The 21,467-nt window shown below is 33.9% G+C and overlaps 1 pseudogene; it reads left to right on the forward strand.

Annotated features, from left to right (window-relative positions):
- The first annotated feature begins 7,009 nt into the window (after positions 1-7,009).
- LOC118057071 (probable terpene synthase 3) lies at positions 7,010-9,859 on the forward strand (annotated as a pseudogene).
- Positions 9,860-21,467: the final 11,608 nt, after the last annotated feature.

The raw sequence follows: 21,467 nt of genomic DNA on the forward strand, positions 1-21,467 counted from the left end.
GATTTTATTAAATTAAATTAATTCCAAGCTCAATTAAGTCTCAAAGCTTATCAATTCTCCAATTAAGCCCTTGATTGGATTAATTAAATTAATTTCAAGCTCAATTAAGACTCAAAACTTATCAATTCTCCAATTAAGCCTTTGATTTGATTAATTAAACTAGTCTAGAGTTTAATTAAATCTTTAAACTTCAAATCATGTTGCCCTTAACCCAAATTTTAATTTATTCTTCATTTATTTAATTTTTTTTTTCATCATCATTTTTTCATCAATCTAATAATTAAAATAAAAGGGTCAAAAATTAGGTTATGAAAGTAATAACCTCATAAAAAAAATCAAAATAAATTATGAAAACCATTTCAAAATCAATCAAATGTTGAAAGATGAAATTGAAAGAAAAAAAAGGCTAAAAGGATTCAACCAAAAGAAAAAATAAAATAAAAATAAAATTGAAAAAAGGGCCCCAACCAAGCAAGTTAACTTTGAAAACTCTCGATTTAACTTTTTACTGAGCTTGGGTTTAAAATTAACTTGTATGAAAATTGCCCAAACATGACCTAGTTGATCTGGAAGGTCCAAAGACAACCCAGATAATTGGTAGAAATCATGACTTTGATTTTTTTAACAAATTCAATATAATATTTTTTTAATATTAAAACGGCAACATATTAAATCGATCCAAGTTTAACAGCTTAACCCGCCAAACCCTTGATCAGGATCATAGACTCTTTTGGGTTTAACTTTTTTTTAACTATTTTTTACTTAATGATATGATAATAAAAATAGATATTTGTAAAATTGAGCATTAACCAAATACCAAAATGTTTATTTGAGATTACAATAATCTCATATAAAGCAAATTGAAATAAATTACGAAGACCAATTCAAAATTAATGAAATATGAAGGATAAAATTGAGAAAAAACAAGAAAAAAGGGTGTACTCGAAAGAGAAAAAATGAAAAAAATCTAGTGTTTTATTATATGAGATAACTAGTTAGTTCACTCGTGTTTCACTGTGATTGGAACAAAAAACAATAATACAAAAGAAATTAATGTGTAGATGTTTTCAATTTTTTTTCTTATATTAAAATAATTAATTGTAAATCAAAACATTGATGCATACATTTAATTTATTTATTTTAATTCATCTCAAATAAAATTGAATACCTGCTAGGTTGGGAATTTAACATATATGTTTCACTAATCTCAAATAAAACTTAAAATTTGAATTCATCTATATCTAAACCAAGTAGAAAGTAAACAATATTTTAATTTCAAAATTACATTTTTTTTTTAATTTTTCTATTTTAATTAATCTCAAATAAAATTGAATACCCACTAGGTGAGACATCCCACATATATGTTTAATTAATATATTTTAATAAATTTAAAATAATAAAAAATAGGGTTAGGCATTTGGTTCTGGATGGGCTAGCATGCTTGGCCCACTAAAAAAAGCCACACCAACAAGTCTAACCTTATTTATTTATTTATCTTCTAAAAAAACTCATAAATTCATCTAAAATTAGAAAATATCTTTCTTGAACCCTAATTGTGAGTTAAAATTATTGTGGAGGGCTCCAAAATAATAATGTTGGCTATTTCTATAAAAACTAATGTCATCAAATTTCATGAAATAATGCAAAAGACCAATGGTATTTAATCAAATAAAAAAATATAGCAATCAAACCAACTATAAAAACAATAATCAGGTAAGGCTGTACAAAAAGAGTGCTTGCTAATATAAAAGAAAGGTTATGATTTGATTGAAACAAATTGGAATTTCATTGGCATTCCATAAAAAATATTTCAAATTATTTTTTAGTCAATCTATTTGAATGAAATAAAGAGTAAAATATAAGAAAAAAAAATAGAAAAATAGTAAAAAAATAAAAAATAAAACAAAACAGGCCATGTGTACATAATCCATATAAAAAAAAAAAGCATGGTCTATACTAGGCAATTTTTTTCCCTTTTTAAATAGCGCAGATGATGCATCATTTACTATCTTATTTTTTGGCAACCTAAGGGTTGTTCAAAAGTTGAGACAACTATTGTTTTGCTAAAAAAAATTATTTTGATAAAAAATATCTTAAAGATATTTATAAACCCATTGATGACCTTAAATAACTCTAAAATCAGTTCAAAAACCCAAAATCAACTCAATTTTAAAACATTTATCAAGATTAAATCTACCATCTCAAGTGATGGAAAGGAAAAAGAACACCTAGATGAGAATCCCTCCCATCGAATGGAACTCGTTGACATCAAGTTCGACCTTTCTCGTGGTAAAAATATGTGTCAAACGAAACTTTTGCCCCCTTCAATCAAAATCCAATGACTATCTCTCTTGTCTCTCAAACTATGAACTAAAAAATAAAGCTTTGAACAAAAATTGAATTTTCAAAAACTAAAAAAACTGAAAAGTTGGAAATTGCAAAGTATAAGGACCAGTTCAAACTTTTTGCACAAACTGCAAAGTTTAATGACCATAATGAAAAGAAAATCACTAGTATGTCTATATTAAACACCATACCTATAATATTTTCTATAATATCTTAGTTTTTGTTTGTTGGTTAAAAAGTGAATTATATAAAAAGTAAATTCTTGAAAAGTAGATAATTTTTTTATGTTTGTTGGTACTGTCATGGAAAATGAGTTAAAAAAACGTTTTCAAGTGTATGGTTATGATATAAAAAATAAATTGAAAAATAACTTTTTAATGCTTTAATTATATTTTCAAATTTATTAAAAGAATAAAAACCAAATTTGATAGATAAAAAAAGTTAAAAAATAATGAAATTTTGTGTAGACTTTGAGAAAGAATAAAACTTTGGAGGGTATTATGTCAAGCAGATAGGGAGGATGAAGATCAAAGTTAGAAGGAAACTTGACAAAATTAAATTGCTTGGATTTTCTTTTGGCATGGATACTTGAATTCAACCTGAAGGAATGGAGATTGTGGTCGTAGCCGTAAGCTCCACTGCTTCAGTCTCTTGCATCTCCCGTAGCGCCACCCTTTTATCCAACACATTCTGCAGCATCCCTTTCGCTATCAATGGTGTTGCTAATATGATTCTACGTTCAATCTTCATCATTCTTGAACTCAGCCCTCTTCCCTGTCAAAAGTTCTAATAATACCACTCCTAAACCATAAACATCACCTTTTCCTGTTAACACATTTAATAATACATAATACTCAGGATCAATATATCCTACTGCATGTCCCGACTGCCCTGGTTGACATGAACTATTGATCGGATTCTGCCCCCGTTAGTGATTTTTAGCTGTGAAATCTGCATCAAGCAGAATATTTGAGGACTTGATGTCTCTATGAATAATTAATAGGTGGCACTGCATGGTTGTGCAGATGCTCAATTCCTCTAGCCGTGTCCAATGCAATCTTGAACAAATAATGGGAAAACAAATTTCGAAGAGCTTGGGATTGTTTTTCTTTTCTTTTTTTCTTTTTTATTTTAAGCAAAGAGATTGAGAAAATTGTACTTCCATCTGCCTTCACCAGTTGAAGTTTCAAATCAGAAAATTTAAGAAAAACAGCAGGTATAAGTTGTACTATATCAAAGAACCATCTTAATTAATCAAATAGTTTAAACTGTTAAATAAGATTTTAATATATGATTTATATTATTTTATATTACACTTCTCAAGTGAAAGCTTTTTGAGCTTGAAACTTGCACATGTTTACGTTACCTTGTGCTTAATTTTTATCAAATAAATGAGGATGGTGAGATTCGAACTCGTGACCGCTTGGTTATGTATCTGTTGACTTTCTTGTGTTTGTTTTTTGTTATTGTGATTCTTTTCTTTTCATGTATCTTGTTTTTGGCTACCTTCTGGTTAGCCCTTTCAATATATCGACTTATTCCAAAAAAAGAACCATCTTAACCCAATAGCTTAAGTTGTTAGATAAAATTTCAAGATATGATTTATATTATTCTCTATCAGAATGGACGTAAAAAAACAATGAAAGAGGTGGATACAATCCCATAGCACGAAGAATAGAGAGGCAGAGTTTGCTGAAGATTATCTAGAATAAAAAATTCTGATCTTATTATCTAGAATTCAGCAATGCACTGTTCTCAAATCTGAACTTAGCTAGAATATTAACAGTCTTATTTTCCCAGAACATGACATGGGATTTTTGAGAATACGATAATGTGTTTCAGAACAAATGGTAAAGCCCTCCAGTAACCAAGGTAAACAAGGTAAAAAAAGCCCCCATTTCTGTGCCTGTTCCGCAAGAGCAAAAAAAAAAGGCGCACGCACCTTGACAAGCAGTTCATTGATGCATCACTGCGTTTCCAAACATGTGCAGTGAAATTCTGACCGGACAATGTTGACAAGTTTAAACTCTCAGATTTAAAAAAACAGTGGTACAAGTACCTCAGATGGGACAATGTTGACAAGTTTAAACTCTGATCTCACGCTGACGAACCTTAGATTGAGAAAATTGCACTTCGAACTGCGTTCACCAGTTGAAGTTTCAAACCAGAGAATTTAAACTTGTAAAAAATCAACGAGCACAGGTGTACCTTGTTAGAAAAGGACTCTAAAAAAAAGGAGGGATGCTAATTTACTTGATATCTTTTTAATAACAACTCATATATTTAATAAGATTTTGATTTTGGATGTTTTTTTGGAGATTGATTTTTATTGTTTTTAATTATTTTTTTTTATAAAATTCATATATTTACAAGATGTTTAAAAGTGTAATAACGACTATTTTTTAAAATAATTTTTACTTGAAAATATATAAAAATAATTTTGTTTTACTTTTTAAAAGTTATTTTTAACATTCAAAAACATAAAAAAATTAATTTTAAATAATTTAGAAAAACAAATAGAGTAAAATCTTTAGTCATTCCTTCACTTTAAATAATTGATTCACTTGTTTTTTAAAAAAACTAGTTTTTGGATTTTTATTTATTTCAATCAAGTGTTTTCAATTATTGGTATCACTTAATATAAAAACTAAAAACATCTTCAATAAAAAATAGTTTGAAACTATAATATTTTTATTTTTTTTTATCTGAAACCTGATCCAATGATCCATAGGATTGACAGGTTTGAGGAACTTTCAATTCCTTATTGGCGGACGGTAGCTAGGAAAAGCCGGTAAGAACTTTCAATTCCTTATTGGCGGACGGTAGCTAGGAAAAGCCGGTAAGAACTTTCAATTCCTTATTGAAAAACCTCTTTCACAAACAATATTTTCAAAGAATTTACCGTGGCTGCTTTTACATTTGTGCACAATTCACCAAATTCAACATTTTCATATGCATTGAAAAGATCAAACAATATTTCCTTGTTTCATGATATTTGTGTACTGGAAGGAGTGATATATTGTGAGCGAGCACTTTAGAAACGTTGACAAGTCCAAAAGGTTGTGGATTTTTTGTTTTAGTCAAGTAACGTCTGAGAAACGCAGTTGTTGTTGGTTTTTTTTTTATATATATTTTTTATTTTTATTCGAGTAATGTTTTAAAAGTGATTGAAATTATATCTTTGCAAAATTTAAAATTTTATGATTTTATATCATTTTATTTTTTCACGTATTTTTTTTTATAATCATAAAAAATATATTAAAAAAAATAAAAAAACTAATAGTCAAAGCAAAATACAAAGATATAAAAAAACCAGAATTAAAAAAAATATTAATCTACTATAACAAATAATAAAAAAACTACCTAAAATTTTTTATTACATCATATTTTAAATACATCAAAAAACAAAATCTTAAGAATACTTGCATAAAGATTCTAGACAGTAAGTCAACATCTAAGAAGCGTGAACCATGGAATATTTTCTTGTTTCACTTATCCTGTTTCATGATATTTGTGTACTGGAGGGAGTGATATACCGTGAGCGAGCACTTTAGAATGGTCATTCATTTTCAGAAACGTTGAGAAGTCCAAAAGATTGTGGATTTTTTGTTTTAGTCAAGTAACGTCTGAGCAACGTTGTTTTTTTTCTTGTTTTATTCGAGTAATGTTTTAAAACGGGATTGAAATTATATCTTTGCAAAATTTAAAATTTTATAATTTTATAACACTTTACTTTTTAATGCATATTGTTTTTTTTTATAATCATCAAGAGTATATTAAAAAAACAAAAAAAAAAAACGAATAATCAAAGTGAAATACAAGGATATGAAAAAATAATAAAACAGAATTAAAAAAAATATTAATCTACTATAACAAATAAAAAAAAAAAACTACATAAAGTTTTTTATTAATGAAATAAAAAAAAATCTTAAGAATACTTGCAAAAAGATCCTAGACAGTAAGTCAACATCTAAGAAGCGTGAACCATGGAATATTTTCTTATAGAAGATCCTAGGTTATTATCATTTGTTATCTTTAACTATTTTAAATAAAAAGATTTATATCTTTTAACAAATTCTATAAATATTCAAAAAGGACTGCTTAGTTAAATGGTAACATGAAATTTTTATCTATGTAGATATAATTAATAATTTTTCTCACATGTAACTAAAATGAACTATTTAAAATGATTCATAAAATTATACCATCTAGTTAAAGTTAATGTTAATGGAGTAATTCATAAAAACTTTATTCACATCATACACTTTATATATATTTGTGTTAAATATAGATTTTATCGAAGTAAAGAATTTATTAAAAAAATATCAATTCATAAATTAGCTTATTTCTTAGGAATTTTTATAATACACATATATTTATGATTTTTTATTTATTTTTTTAACTATTAACGGATGAATCAATTTATAAAAACATTGATAGAAAAATATTTTAAAAATAGTTAAATAATACACAATTGATGTACATATCACGAAAATTAGTTAGATATTAAAGCACATACTAGGTGTCAAAATATTTAATTTGATAAAAATGCCCTCAGACTTTGACTAACTTAGTGGCTAAATTAGGTATTCTAACAAATGTCAAGGAAAAGTCGTGAAGAACACTGCGACGCTGGATTGTTTCTATAAATACTACCCCAACCCATGCTATTTGATCATATCTAGCCTTAAACACCGGACTCAGCTCCTTAAATCTTGTTTAGTGGTTTCGAATAAGAGATGGCTCTTCAAGAATCAACCCCCAAAGCTCAATTTCGCCGAACAGCAGAGTTTCATCCTTCTGTATGGGGTGATTACTTCATCAACAAGGCTCCCTGCGATGAGGTAAAGCAATTACTTATGCGAGTATAAATTCATATTTATTATGTTTTGATTTGTAGAAATTGTGGATTGGAAGAAATTAAGTGAAATGCTAAGCATTCACCTTCCAAATGTTTCTCGATGTAGATGTAATAGAATACATGCAGGCATTGAGTTATATGCACTCTAATAAGTATCTATTAATTTCATTTCCTCAGATGCTATTCAGCGCCTGGATTAAGGAAATTGAGGTGCTGAAAGAAGAAGTGAGGACCATGCTTACAAGCGCCACTCTAAAACCATCAGAAAAGCTGAAGTTGATGGACGTTGTCCTTCGGCTAGGCATTGGTTACCATTTTGAAGGAGAATTTAATGGCATAATAGAGCACGCATACAATACTTACCATGACAACAGCTTCGACGATGACCTCTTTACAGTTGCTCTTCGATTTCGATTACTTAGAGAGTATGGATACAATGTTTCAAGTGGTAAGTTGTCCATCTCGCTAAGTTTATATGAAGCTTATTGATGATGTGGAAAAAAATAAGCTTATCGATTTCGATTTATTGTGTGTTCTTATCATCCTGTTCTTGACATTATGTATCCTTGTTTGTGAAACAGATATATTCAACGAGTTCAAGGATGGAAAAGGCAACTTCAAGGACAATCTTATTGATGATGTGGAAGGCTTGCTAAGTTTATATGAAGCTTCTGTCCTCGGTGGTCATGGAGAAGAAACGCTAGATAAAGCTCTTTCCTTTTGCAAAACTCACCTCGAGTCCGCGGTTGCTCATCTGGTCTCTCCTCTTGCTGACAAGGTAAGTCGTGCTTTGAAGCGGCCTCTCCTCAAAGGCGTACCAAAGCATGAGCAATGGCACCACATCCTTATCTACCAGCAAGACGAAGCTTGCCCTGGAGCTGTTCTAAGGCTAGCAAAGTTGGATTTCAATGTATTGCAAAAGTGCTACCAGGACGAGCTGAGGATTATCTCTAGGTAAGTTATTAATTTAAGTAGAATTCCTACGCAGAAATAAGAGTTCAACGAGAGTACTGGACATGTTGGTGCATGTATTAATGTAGGTGGTGGATAGACTTGGACTTTGCTACAAAGCTACCCTTTGCTCGAGACAGAGTGATTGAGTGCTTTTTTTTGGGGACTGGGAGCATTTCTTGAGCCACAATTTGTACTTGCAAGGAGGTTCATAACCAAAGTACTTATACTTTTGTCCATATTGGATGACATATATGACGTGCACGGAACGATTGAAGAACTTGAGCTTTTCACCGAAAAGATTGAAAGGTTTAGTGTTGGATATACTTGTATGAAGTTAATTCCTTGACTGCGAACGCATATTATGAAGTTAGAATAATATTATCGATTTTCAGGTGGGATACTAGCATGGAAGATCTGCCAGATTACATGAAATTGTTTTTTGAGGCATTAATTGGTTTCTTCGATGAAATTGAGCAAGAGACAGCGAAGGAAGGAAGACCATACTGCGTGCACTACTCTAGAGAAATGGTATACATGTTTCTAATTCATTCTATGTTTCGTGAACTGGCATTTGTCCGCATATCTGACAAGGAAAACCAAACTAACTTACTTGGTATATAATGATTTATGCCATAGTTGAAGAATCAAGCAAGGGCCTACCTTACTGAAGCAAGATGGTTCAACCAAGACTGTGTTCCACAACTGGAGGAATACAGGCGTGCTGGTGTGTATACTTCTTGTTATCCCATGGCCGCAGTGGCATGGATATGTGGGATGGCAGAAACAGGTTCAAAGGAGGCATTTGAGTGGATGTCCAAAAATCCTAAAATCGTGGTTGCGTCATCTGATATCGGTAGGCTCATGGATGACATTACATCCCATGAGGTACGAAAATAGTCATTGACAAGCAACTAAATCTCAAGACATTTCCTTCTTTCTCAGCAGAGGAACACTGTTAAAAGTGTTTATTGACAACAATTATGGATCGAACTCGTCGCTGCTTTGCTTAGAATAGTTCACTTCTTGCAATATATATGCACACAGACCCACACTTTAGAATTTAATTGTATTTTACACCAGCTTAATTAAATTTCACTAAAGGTGCACCCAGCAACACGCATGCTTTAATACTTAAGAATAAGTTAACATAAAATAAAAAAATAAAAAAAAGCATTGCTAACAGTTGTCTGGTTTGAAATGCAGTTTGAGCAAGAAAGAGGACATGTTGCGTCAGCTGTTGAGTGCTGCATGAAGCAATATGGGGTTTCAAAGGAAGAAGCATATGACATGTTGAGAAAGATGGTTGAAAGTGATTGGAAAGACATAAATGAGGAGCTTCTCAAGCCATCTACTGTTCCTAGGCAAATCTTGATACTTATGCTTAATCTAGCTCGTATCATCGACGTTATATACAAGGATCATGATGGCTATACAGAGGCCAGGAGCGCGACGAAGGAATTGCTGACTGCTTTCCTCGTAGATCCCCTTCCAGTTGTAGCATGATGGTGTTGCCTTATGATAATAAATATATAAATTGGTATAAATAATTGTCGGGTTTGTTTCAAACAAACCTTTACAAGAAAAATCACGTGGTTGATTAGATTACGTAAACAAGCTTCTCATCTTAGTTCATATAAAATGAATGTAACAGTGCTGGTAAACATAATAAGAGAATATACAAAGAAACGTTTTCTTCTACCTCAGCATTGCAATATCTTTCTCTAATTCGATTCACTTCTTTGTTCATCTCTGTGACGATTCTTGCTAGCTTATCATGGTATCAGAGCTTAGGATTGTTAATATCTTGTGATCCTGTGATTTCTCTGCTTCCAATATCTTGCTAATCTCTATTTCTAGCATTATTATCGTGTTATTCAACCAATTCTTGCATAATAATCGATCTGCCTATCATTTGTTTGATATATTGTCAAACTGAAAAATTCTTCTTCAACTCTCTTCTCAAATTTGTGATTCTCTTCCTCTTTGTGTCTTGAATTCTAAAATGATGACTACTTCTCAACTTCATATTGTTCACTCTCCTATATTTCCTGTTTACTTTCTATGATTTCAATACCTATAATAGTCAAGCTGGATGACACAAATTATCTCATATGGAATTTTCAAATGCAAATTCTATTTTAGAGTCAGGGTATTTTAGGATTTGTTAATGGATCAAGAAAGTTGATTTGTTGATGGATCAAGAAAGTGTCCAAATCGGTTTGATGCAATTTCTGACCTTGAAGGTGTTGAAACTGATGATCATCAGGTTTGGAAAATGCATGACCAGGCATTGATGCAGTTGATCATTGCTACTCTTTCTTCAACTGCATTCTCCTATGTTATTGGATGTGGTAGCTCTCATGACATGTGGATTCAACTGAGGGATAGATTTTTCACAATTACCAAGGCACACATTTTTTAGATGAAAAGTGAGCTTTAAACCATCAAGAAGGGCTCAAATTCTGTGTCTCAATATTTGCAGAAGATCAAACATGCTCAAGACCATCTTTCTGCGGCAGGGGTTTATTTTTAAGATGATGATATTGTAATCTTGGCTCTCAATGGTCTTCCTTCTGATTATAAAACCTTTAGGTGTATGGTTTGCAGCCGAGACAACGTGTTATCCCTTAAAGATTTTCGGTCTCAATTGCTAGTTGAAGAAGCCACTCTTGAGCAAACTTATTATGCTTCTCCATTTGTTCATGCAATGATGGCTCAACATCAAGTATCTCCTAGAAAGGCTCTTGCTATTGATGAAGGTAACTCTAATTCTCATCCTTTTAGCTCCAAGTCTGCTCCACCATCTCAATTTCCTTCTGGTTTCAATGGAGGATTTAATGGTCATCACAGTAGCTTTCATGGTTCCATAGGTGGATATTTTGGCAATCGAGGGTCTAATTTTAAAGGTCGTGGCAGAGAATGTAATCATTATCAATCTAGTCCACGTTCTTATCAAGTTCCACCTACTTCTAATCCTAGCATTCTTGGTTCTGGCATTGACATTCCTACATGTCAAATTTGTACTAAGAAAGGTCATGTAGCTGTTGATTGTTATCAATGCCATACTTTGCCAACTGCTTCTGCCTCTTCCATTCAATGTCAAATTTGTTGGAAATTTGGGCACTCTGCTGTTCAATGTTATCATAGACGTAATTTCATTTATCAAGGCAGGCCTCCCTCCAGTAATCTTCGTGCTATGCATGCAAATTTTCCATCTTCTTCCCCTCCTGAACAATTTTGGGTGGCTGATATTGGCGACACAATGCATATGATTTTTTATTTGGCTCAACTCAATCTGGCTACACCTTTCTCAGGAATTGTTACTGTTACCACTATAGGAGGTTTAGGTTTGACCATTTCAAATATTGGTTCTTCTATTTTGGATGTTCCTCAATGCTTATTACAATTCAAGCAAGTTATGCATGTGCCTAAGCTATCTCAACACTTGTTATCGATTCATAAGTTGTGTAAAGATAACAACTGTTGATTTATTTGTGATGATTTTGGTTTTTGGATTCAGGACAAGATCACGGGGAATGTCCTTCTTTAGGGACTGTGTAGAGCTGGGTTATATCATATTCCTTTCTCCATTTTGTTTCCTTCATAGTCTCTCTTTTAAAATAATCAAGTTTGCTATCTTGGTAAACAAGTCAACACAAGTCTCTAGCACAAGCGTTTCGGTCATCCCTCTAACATAGTCACCTCTACTCTGTTAAATCAATCCCATATTCCTTTCACTTTATACACATTCAAATTCATTTGTAGCACTTGTTTAGAGGGTAAACTTGCTAAACTTCCTTTTCCTAATCCATCAATTAAATCTATTAAACCTTTAGAGGTAATACATAGTGATGTTTAGGGTCTTTCTGCCACTATATCTGTTGAAGGTTTTAGATATTATGTTAGTTTCATTGATGAATGTACTCCATTTACTTGGATTTTTCCGATGATCAATAAAGGAGAGGTTTATTCCATTTTTGTCTACTTTTATACTTCTTAGCTACTCAATTTTCTGCTACTCTTCGGGTCTTTCAAAGTGATGAGGATGGTGAGTATCTTATTAATAAATTCAAACATTACCATTGTCCAACAAATGTCTCATCCCTATACTTTGGAACAAAATGGCCTTGCTGAGCGCAAACATAGGTCATCTCTCCTCCCCATCGCCATTTTAACATCCGGAGCCGAAAGCCACACGGAGCCATTCCCCTCTCTTTTGGCCAAAATTAGAGAACCCCTTACTCTCTTCAACCACCGACCGACCTCTATTGTTTCCCTATTTCCTTTTGTTCTCAACCAACTAGTTTTCCTTTCGCCTAGACAAACCAACCTCTCTTTTCCCTCTTTATTGTCCCTTTCCTCTCAACCAGTCTTCGCTCGTCAGCAGCAGCATCCCTCATGGACCCAGATCGGATCGCCGCTCTTTCCTTCTCTGCTATTTTAGCTAATCCCGTCACTGTTAAACAAAGACTCAGCTTTCGCCGACCAGCCTTCTACTTCAGCGTAGACATTGCAGCATCGCCTACAGACCTGAAAATGGATCCCATACCTCTTCCTTGCTGATAACTACCAGAAACAGAGGAGAAGACAAAAACCAAAGAAGGATCTATAGGGGAGCAGATCCAAAAAGAGACCGAAACATATCTATAAAAAAGAAAGAAATAAAATCAACTGTCATTTGTGTGTTTTTTCTCCTTTTTGCAGGTGATAAGAATTCTCACCACTAGCAAGAAAGTGAAGAGGGGAGGAAGTCATTCCAGATCACCCCGTCTTGTGGAGTTTCTTATGGTGGCGCGTGAACCCACGCCTCGCCAGTGGCAGTGACACATGGAGGAGACGTGCTGCCACTGTTCCGGTGGTGCAAAAGGCTTTCCCTGTAATTCTAGATTGTTTTGGGGCTATTTTTGTAATTTTAAAATTTTTTAATGTACTTTTTATTTAGTTTTGAATTTTTATATTTTGTAGTGTGCAAATGTGGATGTAAAAACAAGAAAAAAAATATAGTGAAAGTGAATGTGTTTTTTTCTTTATGAATGTTTTTTTCTATGATAAAATTGCAAAGAATAAAGAAGAATTTAATATTTTGATTTGTTCATGGTAAAATATTATGAACTTACATATAAGTTGTATTTCTAATATCCGATGAAAAGACAAAATTTTTCAAACTTCTTTATCACATCAAAGCCACAAAGCAGCTTACCTTAGGTAAGGTGTGCTAGGGGTGCTAATACCTTCCTTAACAACAACTAGTTTTTTACCCATGAATCTCTGATAAGACTAGTACACTTGGATTTCCTAGTAACCCCAATTAAATACTAGGTGGTGACTCCCAACGAATCAAGCAAACGAAATGAAAAATCATCAACGAACGCCGCGCGGGTGATGTGCAACAAGCATCATCAACAAAGGAGCCAAATAAGCTAATCCAGCTCCTAGCAAATTCAACCGAATCCACCCTGAAGAGATCATCATCCCACATGGCTAACAACCCACCTGATCTACCTTGAGCCTCTATGCAAACCCATTTATTATTCTGACCATGCCATAAACTAGAGACTATAGAGTCTAAGCATAAAAGTTTTGATTCAATAATAAAACATACAATAACATTAAAATCCTTAATGTACCTGCTGATGGCCTTTCTTTTAGAACTAGATCCCAAACCACACACATTCCAGCTAAGAATCATAAATAGTAGCATAAATCCATGCACATATGTATATAAACATACTGGACATACCGTCCCAATGGTCCTGTTCTGCATTGATGGCCTCTTGGATCGTGACTTCAATACTCTCATCATTTATATCAAAGTCAATACCCAATGTTTGACCAATTGGTTTTTATAGCCCCAATCTCATTACAAACTATAGGGAGGTTTGATGGGGGCTGAAATAGTTGTAGTCTTTGGTTGACAACTCTGATGCAGGAATCAATCGAGTCTTCATTTCCAGCACTAATATTTGAATTAGTTGAAGTGACTGCCATCCTGTGACCCACGTGTCATTTAATGGCACCAATTTGTTTACCATTCCTGAGAGTTATGCTATGGACTAGGTTCATTTTAGGCCAACTCTGCTGATCCTCTTTTATGACAGTCATGTTATCTGGCCCGTTTTCCTTATCATTACGTGGAATATTTGAGACTAGAGTCGTAGGGGTAGATATCTGCCATTTCCCATTTGCAGTTAAGTCTTGAATCATGTTACAGTCCAGGATTTCCGAGAAGTAAACCTGAGCTTCATAGCCACATGCATCCATTTCTTTCTCTGTCTCACATCTGTTAAAACTTTGCTTCATAATCACTTCAATGACATAATCTAAGTCCGTAAAAGTGGAGTTCTTGTTTGCAACCATATCTTGTTGCTCCTTTGTAGCCATTATCTCGAAATCACTTGGTGATGAGGTATAGTCCAACTCTGAATCAGACTCTGAAGTATACCCAAGGGAATATATAAGCGAAGCCAAATCTGTGCAGGCCTCATATTTAATCTGTAAAAGCCGGTTATATTCTAACCCAACAAAAATAAAATAATAGATAAATAAATAGTAAGCAAGCATTTGGAGGGGCAAAATTAAACAAAAGAAAGTTATAAGACATTAATTTATTGAGAAAGAAAGGATGGGGGCAAATTTGGAAAATGCTAAACAAAAGGGGTCAATGTGCAAATTTAAAAGTGGGACTATATAAATGCCCATTTTTTTTCTTTGCATGGCTGATGGCTAGAAGCCATAAGAGAGGGAAAGGATTTGGGTGTTTTTTAAAAGCTAGGGTTTAAAAAGGGAGAAGAAGGAAACTTGAATTTTCTTACATCCATTCCTTGAATCTTTTTTTTTTTTTTTTGATCAAATGTAAGAATTGTATAGATAAAAAAGAAGCTAGAGACCAGCAATACAAGGAAAAGGGAACGAAGTCCCTTTTCTAAAACAAAAGCAAGACAAGCTTGCTGGTTAGAAGGCAAAAGGGAACAAACTCCCTTGTACAAACCATAATCAAGACAAGCTTACTAAATAGAAGCAAACTAAGGGAACAGACTCTCTGTATCAACCTAGAATCAAAGGGAACAGACTCCCTCCAACAAATATCAAATCCATAAGGCAAAACAACAATCATACAATGAGAACATCGGCTACTTACTTTTTAAACCCCATGAAGGAATGAGGAACAGAAGCTAGACCATGTGGGGACAGGATAAACATGCATGCACGTTAATCTACCCCAATCAATCCAATCAGAAAGCAACATTGTAAGCCAGGTGATTTTGTTCATGAAAATACAATATAATGTAAAATAGTATCTGAAATTTTCTGAAAACAGCCTCAACTGATTTACTAGTGCTTTCAAAAATTCTCTTGTTTCTTTCCTCCCAAATCAAATACACAAGCACAGCAAGGGATACTCTTCTCATTCTCGGTTGAAGCCCTTTTTTGTTGTTTTGTAGAACCCTGGTGGCTCTACTTAAGGAAGCCATATTGTTGTAAAGCTTGAGCCAGAATCTGACCTTTCTCCAAAGGGAAGATGACCAATCACAATTGAAGAAGAGATGAGCATGAGACTCATCAGCGCTCTGACAAAGAGGGCATATAGGGTCAGGGGATAGAAATTGAAGACGATCTCTCGTTCGCAGCTTGCCCAACATTGCCAGCCATAATGAGAAGCTATGTCTTGGAAGAGACCATTGCTCCCAAACTACGTTAGCCCAATGAACAGGATCCGATTTATGCCTGAGAAAGTCATATGCATTGGCTGTAAAAGTACCTGTTCCAGAGTGCTAGCTTGAGAACAACTACTGAACGGGTGCAACCCCTCCACAATGGATAATCATTCTGTTACGAAGGGAGAAGATTGACTTCCACAAAGGAGAGTCGGTTTTTTTGACATCCAACGACCAGATTGAGGCTTGTGCAATGTAGTAATGGCTTACCCATCGAATCCAGAGGGAATCAGCTTTCAAGTGGATATTCCAGAGATGTTTGGCGAAGAAACTATCATTTCTAGCTTTGATGTCAAGGACCCCCAGACCCCCTTCGTCTTTTGGTAAACATACTTGCTTCCAAGCTACAAGAGCAGATTTATTTCTAAGCATGTCTCCAGCACAAATTGGTAATCCTGCTGATAACAACAGCTAGGATAGGGAAGATACTAATCCAAAACTGCACCATGCCATGCAGGACAGATTTGATTAACTCTAGCCGACCTGCATAAGAGAGATACTTTCCCATCCAATTCTGAATGGCAGATTCTAACCTGTGAATGAGAGGGGAGAATTGGCTGGCAAGAAGCCTATAGGGGCTGAGAGGGACACCGAGGTACTTACAAGGAAAGCTTTCTTCGGTGAACTGGGAGAGGCTAAGGATGGCTTGCTTTATATTCTCCGAAACACCAGCAAAAAAAATAGAGGATTTGGATGCATTAATTACAAGGCCAGAAGACTCCCTAAAAATTGTAAGTTGCTGGAGAAGAATGTTAACGGAGGCCATGTCACAACGGCAGAGCAGAAGAATATCATCAGCAAAACCAAGATGGCTGATTCCCAAAGCTTGACATTTTGGATGGAAATTGAAGTCCGACTGCTGAGTGGTGCTTTTTAGAAGTCTAGAGAAGTACTCCATGCAGATAATGAAAAGATAGGGAGACAATGGATCTCCTTGCCGAACACCACACTTGCCTTGGAAGAAGCCAAAAAGATTACCATTGACGCAAACAGAGAAAGAGGCAGTCTCTACACATTTCATAACCAGATGAACAAACCTAGCAGGGAACCCCAAAAGGTGGAGGAGATGACGAAGGAATGACCATTGAACTGTATCAAATGCTTTCCTGAAATCAATCTTGATGGTGCAGCGGGGCGATACATGTTTCCTTCCATAACTCCTCAGCATCTCTTGCATGAGATTAATATTGTCAACCATTAATCTCCCACCAAGAAAAGCATTTTGGGAAGGGCTGATGATATCATTTAATACATGTGCTAGCCTTTCTGCAAGAAGCTTGGAAATAAATTTGTAAGTGATGTTGCAGCAAGAGATAGGTCTGTAATCTGCAGCAAAGTTGGCACTAACTGACTTAGGAACAAGGGCTATGGTGGAGTGATTAATCTGCTTGAGCATTTCCCTGGAAGCAAAGAAGTCTTTTATAGCTGAACAAAAATCTTCGCCCACTATGCTCCAAGCTTTTTTAAAGAAAGCAGAGGTATAGCCATCTGGCCCCGGGGCTTTATTATCATCCATACTGAAGAGAACCCGTTTGATGTCATCATCCGAAACTGGGGCAAGGAGGAATTCATGTGAATCATAATTAATGCAGGTGCCACTTTGAACTATATCAACCCGCGGGGGAATAGTATGCTTTGAAGTCCCTAGGAGTTCTTTATAGTAAGTGGCAAACACTCTTCCAACCTCTTCAGCCGATGTGGTAAGCATGCCATCACTTCTAACAATGGCTGAAATGTTGTGTCTTCTGTTCCGTTGACTCATCAAAGAATGGAAGAATCTTGTTCCCTTATCACAGTCTTTAAATAAGGTGCATTTCAGCTTTTTCCCAAAGAACATCTTCTCAGCTGATTTGAGGTTAACAAGGTTTAGCCTCTGCTGTTTTTTCCAGCGCAAGAAGATCACCATTGTCCCTGTCATTCTGAAGGAGAAGCTGAGTAGCGTCCAGATCTTTCCCTACTCTTGCAACTCTCTCAGAAATGTGACTAAAGTGGAGATTGTTCAAGGTTTTCAGCCTTCCCTTTAAGTGCTTGAGCTTATTGCATAGAATATACATGTGTTACCCAAGTAAGTTGAAGAACATGTTTAGAATGATTAATTGTTATAATTTTGTGTTTTGATGAAGAATTTAAATTGCTATGATTATGTGAATTTGGGGATTTATGGTGTTAATTATTGAAATGATGCAATTTATGATTGAACTATATTAGAAAGCATAAATTATTAATTGGTAAGTGTTTAATTTAGAAATGGAAGAAACAAACCACTCCCCCTTTTTCATTAATGGTCTCAGCAAAAGGAGAAGTTTTGGGAGATTGAAGAATTTAATGCAATTGTTTAGGAATTTTGGGAATTTATGGCTTATAAATGTTAATAAATGGAATGGTGAATGATGTTACAAAAATAAAATATTCACCCTTTTTCTTTGAAGGAATTTCGGCCATGACATATAAAAAGGAGAAAAAGAATTTTGACTTGGATTTTATTAATGTAAAAGAGTGATTTTAGAAGAATCGGATGGATTGTTGAAGAATTAGAAAGTTAATTTCGATGAAGGGTTAAAAAATAAGAATTTTATTCTTCTTAACTTAAAATGAAATAAGATCTTTATTATTTGGTTATGAATAATAATTGACATGTTGATTTCTATGCTGGTGCAGAAGAGGTCACATGACCTAATTAGCAATAGGGGACCACTTCACGTCCACAAACACCAAGTAGGTGTAAAATACCCTATAATAAATTAATTGTTTAATTTAGTATTTTAGAAGAAATTTCCTTTGATTGTAATTTTAATGTAGAAATTGTGAAATAAAAATAATGGAATTAATGTCTTGTTAAATGGACTTGCCGTAAGATTATTTAAAAGAAATTTCCTTTTATTGTAACTTTAATGTAGAAATTGTGAAATAAAACGAATGGAATTAATGTCTTGTTAAATGGACTTGCCAAAAGATTATTTTCTAGTTAATGGAAATAATGCCCTGTTAAATAGGCGTGTTGAAGGATTATTTCCTGGTAAATGGAAATAATACCCTGTTGAAATGGGCATATTGGTTGAATTATTTTCCTTTTCATTCTTACCTGAACTTCAGATATAATGTACTAGTTGATGGACAACTTGAGAAAGTCATATCATGGTTAATGAAGAAGATATCTAGTAATTGACTGGCAAGAAAAAAAAAAATGAAATTAAGATTAAATTAATATATTGATGATAAGTACTTCATTTAATGAGTTAGTTCATATCTTATTGTGTATGCTTGAAATAACCCTTATTTAAATTGTGTATTATTAATAAGAATAAATTTTCTAGTTTTTACCAAATGTTCACATGTTATATAAATATGTTTTTAGGTACATCGCATCCTCGAGCTGGAAAGTAGAAGCATAAATGGAAATTCTTGTTTAAGATAATTTTTGTATTCGAAGTATTGATATTACGTTTTATATTACCTGTATGTTAAGAAATTTTAAAATGTTTAAATTATTCTTTTGTCGGGTATGTAATTAAGAACAATGCCCTTACTTTAACTGGTAATATAGTTTTGTTGTATTTATATTTGAATGTGTTTGTGTCCTAAGAAATTAATGTTATTGTAAATAACCTAGTTTTAAATATTGTATATGAAATCATACAATGTTACACACACACACACACACACACACACACACTACAGGGGATATGGAAATTGATGTGTTTAATGGAGTTGTAATGTTTATTTATAATGGGATGAGTTTATGGTCTTTATTTATAGGTTTTGATTTTGAGTCGATAACTTGGTATTGAAAATACAAGACTCTGTCGAAATTTTTTAGAAAATATTTATTTGAAAAGAGACCAATTAACTCTTTTAAATAAAAATTTACCAGGCCTTGACATAATCTCCGAGATGTTTATTTCTTATCAATCGTGAGATTTACTATTCCATTAAGAGAAACAGATGGTGACTTGCCTACCAAGATTGTTAACCCTGATATATTTCCTTTACTAACAGAAGTTAAATCATACCTAAGTACCTTACATTCTTCCCCCATTAGACGTTTAGATGTTTAATGCATTCCATACTCCAAGCTATAATTGGAAGACCATGGATAAGTATCCATGAGAAAATGTCAGAGGCCTTATTAGTGATGCACCATGGCTTTAAATCTTCAAAATATTTTCCCTAAAAATCCTTCTTTTCATCTACCACAAACTGCATATCTTGTTGTGTTTTAAAGGTGAGGATTGCTTTAGACGCCTCTAGAAATTGAAAGCCTTCCATATTGTGCAAAGTCATCAGCATCTTGTTTTTAATCTTAGCATAATCCACAACTCTTGAAAAAAAACCAACCAGATTATGACTCAGCCATTCACGATCTTCCTCACTTGTTTGGTATATGGCATTCCTGACTGGTTTCTCCTTTACCACCTCTATGTAGGAATGCCCATTCCTTTACTTTATTGGAACTCTGATTTGAGGTGAAAAAATTGGCACAGGTAATTGCTTTTTGCTTTACAACCTGCCTTTGATACTTCGCAATGTTTAACACGGAGCTTGTAGGAAGATAACCAGATCTTGTTAAGCTTCTCTGTGATATCTGCTTCATGGTTGCAAAGAGATAGGAAGCCAAACCTTTTCCTAGATTTGTTTAGCCTTTTTGAGACAAAAAGCTATGTGATTGTTCCATGTCTTTGAAATTCCTTCCTAAGCTCTGTAAAGGTGAGCCATGAGGGAAAACATTCAAAATAAAAGGTTTGCACTATTGGATGATCGATATTTTTGTGTGGAAACCCTTGAGTGGGGCAGCACAAGGCTTTGATGAGAAGGAACTGTGGTTTGATGCAAAGGGAAGGTTTGGGTGGATGATGGAGGGACATTTTTGTGTTTGGATAAGTGGGTTTGATGTTTGGGTTATGCTCTCCCCAGACCGGTCCTTTGAGGGTGGGACTCGGTATTAGCGTTTTTAATGGTGACAATGTGGGATCAAAGGGAGAGCATTTTTTTAGTGAGCGGCGCAGATTTTATGGGGAAGTGAGCTTTGATTGGGGTAGGGTTGATGGGGGAGGGATGATTAGTACTTAAAAGAGCATGTTTATCAAGGTTTTATATCATCATTTTGCACTTGAAGTATCAATAACTCCTTAACTAAAGCATGTTTTATAATAACAAGTTTGATACTATAAGATACCTTAATTTATGGTAAATGCTCATCTTAAATGCAGGCCTATCACATAAATAAAAGGATTGATTGATGAGTTTAAGTATTGAAAGTGAAAGGACAAAAAGATGGCCAAACTTAGAAAAGAGATGCGGTGCAGTTCAAACTAGAACATTGCTCGGTAATTGGATCATATCTGGAGCTCTAGATCTCGGATTTAGGTCTATTTTATATGGATGGAAAGGTAAGAAAAAGGCCTACAATGTTCATGCGGAGGCCAAGATTTAAAAAGGCCGTTTGAAGTCCAAATTGAAGGAACAACGAAGAAGTCTGAAGCTGTCCTGCAGCCCAGACACTATTTAATGTTCAGTCCATATCTTGAGTTCTAGAAGTCCAAATGACCTCATCTTTTTTTTGTTGGAAAGCTGAGACAATTTCCTAGAACATT

The sequence above is a fragment of the Populus alba genome, chromosome 5 (genome assembly GCF_005239225.2).
Source record: "Populus alba chromosome 5, ASM523922v2, whole genome shotgun sequence".
Lineage (NCBI taxonomy): Eukaryota > Viridiplantae > Streptophyta > Magnoliopsida > Malpighiales > Salicaceae > Populus > Populus alba.